General features: G+C 28.0%; 1 protein-coding gene across 3 annotated transcripts in view; it reads left to right on the top strand.

Moving 5' to 3' along the window:
- Positions 1-4,374, top strand: part of LOC106685918 (F-box/LRR-repeat protein 16) — a 356,715-nt gene that overhangs the window by 96,596 nt on the left and 255,745 nt on the right. The window lies entirely within an intron of this gene.

Raw genomic sequence — 4,374 nt, forward strand, 5'->3', positions numbered from 1 at the left:
TATTTTATAAAAATATATAAAAAAATATTCCTTCAACTAACTGTAATTAGATTTTTTTTTTTAGAGAATTTAGGAACAGTGAGAAAATGATGAAGGGATTGGGGCCCTATTGATTTTTTTTTCTTAATAAGAATATTTTTGAGCCTTAACTTTATTAATATAATTTCGTAATAAATAAATATTTATTAGGGTATATGATCCTGCAGCAGGTACTGCTCCAATAAAGATTTTTTCGCCGGTTCTAGGTAATACACAAAAACATCCTCTAAAACTTCATGATGATACATAAACTACTACCGTAGTTTTTATGGAAAATATTTTTTAAGATGCGAGAACATGTTAAAGGCGTATTTTTCGAGGGTTCAAATTGTGCTATATAAATGTTAGTAAAAAAATTATTTAGTAAGAATCATATATGATTGGGAGTAATAATAACAAGTGTTATCAGGATAGAATGTTAAGTTTCATAATAATCTGAGCTAGATATTTTAGAGTATTTCTAAACAAATTTGAGCTTTTATCATCTCAGAAATTCTGAATATTGGATTTAAACGAAATTATATATAAACATTTTTAGTTTTTTGGGGTAAGATAGCGTTAGTTTATTAAAATTCTGTTTCTCCGTTTTAAGTATGCGGCACTAACCTCCTGAAACTTCATGATATCTTGAATAATTTTGGAGAAAAATATTTTTAATAGTATCAGTGCACATCATTGGTGTACTTTCCAAGGCTCCAAATAGAACTAAATTAATAAAAAACAAATATATCTTGTGGGGAGTGCGAATCACACTACTTTCACTTACCACTCTACTTGAATTGAATTAATTAATTATTAATCCTCGCTCCTTTCAGAAAAGATAATTTTATATTTTTTATTGTGATAATGCTTTTCTGGACTTATTTTTTAAATGAAACTTTAAGTTGACGAATTGACTAACTCCTCCAGAAGTACAGTTAATAATTTTTCTCGTTCTGGTTAAGAGCAGAATGTAATTCTTAATTGTTGTAGAATCAATATTGAAGATAGTTAGCAATTTTATGGATTAAGTCATTTTATGAACTGAAAGAATCATATAGATTAAATAAAATTTAAAATTAATTATTTTATAACTAAGGTGAAAAGCAAAAGTATTAAGTTGCATGAGCCCGCTAGTCAGAACTCGTGTTAGAGCAGACTTTTTATTTATAAATTTTTGTTATTATCCATTACATTCTAAGACTTTCTAGGTTAAATATTATTTTTTTATAAAATATTTGGCTCTCTAATGATATATAATAAGTCTATATTACTACTCTTATTTCCGGAAATATCTTTTTGATCTGAAAAAAACATATTTTGCTTTCTATCACTTAGAAACGTATTAAGTCCTGCCACAATAACAAAACGTGTATTTCCGTCGAAATTTTCCACGATCATACTACTTCCCCTTAGTATGTGTTAAATAAAATACATTTATTCATACAATAAATGAAAAGAAAACAAATTAAAATATTCGTATTTAGAATGTAGACTTGTATTGATTGTAAGTAGAAACAGTAGGAAAAAAATTGTTTTCTTTCTTTGTTATTATAATCATGTAAATATATTTGTATGAGGGGCCAAGAGGGAAAAAAGGCAAATATTTCACCTCAATTTTTTATTACATTCGTGAAAACTATGTATAATTACAAGTCAAAATTGATGAGTCTGCCAAGTATAGGTAGACGGAATAAAAAATGGCGACTGTTTCAAAACGATAAAAAAAATTAATTTCTTATTCGGAGCTCTATATCTTTACAATTACCAACAACAATAGAAAATCTAAGAGAGCATTATTTAAAGTAGAGTAAATTTGCTATAATGTATGCCCTAATAGAGCTATTTACGTTCAATAGTTCTCGAGATATAGCTTTATAAAAAGCAATATTTCACAAAAACGTATGGAACGTACTGAAATATGAGTAGTTTATTTATTTTGAGAAATCTATATCTCAGGTACTATGTGACGTACAGATGTCTATTAGCACTCAAGTTAGAGCTAGTTTAATGAGCTATAAAGTAGTTAATGACCTTTACCTTCGTAGGAATAGTAGTTTTCATAAAATTTGCTAAAATAAATTGATTCATAGTTTTTCGGACAAATTTCCATTTGCCAAATTTATATTCATATTTGAAAAACTACTACCTTTACGAAGATAAGTGTCATAAACTACTTTATAGTACGTTAAACTAGCTTTAATTTGAGTGCTAATAAACATATGTTCGTTAAATTGTTCCTGAGATATAGATTTTTCAAAATAAATTAACTAACTACTCATATTTCAGTTCATTTTTATGAAACGTTGCTGTTAAAAAGGCTATATCTCAAGAACTATTGGACGTAAATAAATAGCTTTTTTAGGGCTAATATTTCAACAAATTTACTTTTCTTTAAATAATGTTCTCTTCGATTTTCTAGTGTTCATAGCTTTTAAGATATAGAGCTCCCGAATGAAAAATTAGTGTTTTTTTAAGGTTTTTAAGCAGCCGCCATTTATTATAACCCCCTACCTATACTTTGCAGACTTATCAATTTTGACTAGTAATTATACCTAGTTTTCATTAATGAAATCAAAAATTGGGGTGAGATAACTGCTTTTTTCCTTCCTGGCTCTTGTACTATATGTAATGTATATATGTCCGATAATGGATTGATTGGTATGCTGTGTAATGCAACCTGATGTATTTGGGCAGTATCACTAAATAAAACATTTCTCTCTCCAGGTAAAAGTACAAAAGATAATAAAACCTATAAGTGATAGGGCAAAAAAAAACAAAAACAAACAGGTGTTTTAATGATTACTATCATTATTAATAGGATAATGGAAATAATGAAATTATTACTTTTACTAAATTTTTATTACTAAATATTATCACGTTTTAAATCTGAGAAGGTGGATTTTATAACTTTTGATATTGATGGCATAAGATGATATAGAGTGGAATGTTGCAAACAAATTATCAATGCAGTAGACGCACCTCGATAAAAAATATATTGTTTCAAAAAATTGATATATTATTTAAATAATTTTATTATTCAGAAATTGGGATAGTTTAATGTTGCAAAATAGTATGATGATACCTAGTTGGTGATAAGTTGAGAGTGCACGTTAGAGACGCTGTTGCCGAGTGCCAATTAAAAATTAAAATTATAATTTTTAAGAATTATCCAGGATAGGTCGAAAAATGTTTCAAAAGGTGTGCTGAATAATTATTGCATTATTTGTGTCAAGTTTAATTAGAATTTGAGGGAGTGGATCTCAAGGTGGATTCTTTTTACTTTCTTTATCATGGAATTATTTTTTATTTCTATAATTAAATTTGGGTACTTCATTAAAAAAAATGTCAGCTTATAAGGTTAATACTATAATAATCTGAAGGTTAATATTATATTAATTATCAGAATATTACATTATTCTGAACACTGCAATGAAATTAACTCAAAATCCTTTTAACTGTGATTGGAGCACTGTCTCGGTTTCATTGCACCACAAAGACCACAAATGTTGCCTATAATTGTTTAATTTATTTCAATGGCAGCACTGTGATAGAGTCCATCCAGCTCTGTTACTCTAATGTGAATCTTAGTAGATTTCACGTTGTCCCTAAGCTCTGTGTACCCATTGGATGCACCCATCGTATGTACACAGCATTAATAGTGATAGTGCAACAGCACTAAATGTCTCTGCTGGTGGTAACTATCAAATTTATGTGCACTAACTTCTCTCGTTTGACATTTCCACTCTTGATAGTGCCCCTATCTTCTCTACACTGTTTTAATTTTCAGTTAAATAGGACACCTCATAGTTTATTTGTCTGAAAGATTTTTAGTTCAATCGTATTAGGATTGTACATAGTGATGTAGTGTATGACTGTACCATGTTTTAAAACTTATTCAGTGGTAAAAAAAATATATAAATAAAAATAACCTAAAGAAAAAGAAAAAAGAAATAAAAACTTTTCACTAAGGTTTTGCGGTGAAACATAAATTTCCTTTAGAAAATTATCAATATTCTATGTTTGTTTGTACAAGGTTTTGGGTTATTTTTTCATTTTTAAGTACTAATATTCCTCATTGTTAAGTACATCCATTGTTTTTTCGGAATTTTGTTATATGGTGACTTAATTAAAATTTTTAATACATCATTGCGTAAACAATTTCATTCACCATTGTTAATAAAAACAATTGTACAAACATTTTAACCATAACAACATAAAACAATCAAAAATCTTAATAAAAGAATAAACAGTTCCCTAGGAAATAAAAAGTTTCATTTTGCAATTATGGTTCCTAAGTCTCTTAGGACGATTTAATCTCTCTCTCTCTCTCTCTCTCTCTCTCTCTCTCTCTCT

The sequence above is a fragment of the Halyomorpha halys genome, unplaced genomic scaffold, assembly GCF_000696795.3.
Source record: "Halyomorpha halys isolate HHAL.00 unplaced genomic scaffold, Hhal_1.1 Scaffold755.1, whole genome shotgun sequence".
NCBI lineage: Eukaryota > Metazoa > Arthropoda > Insecta > Hemiptera > Pentatomidae > Halyomorpha > Halyomorpha halys.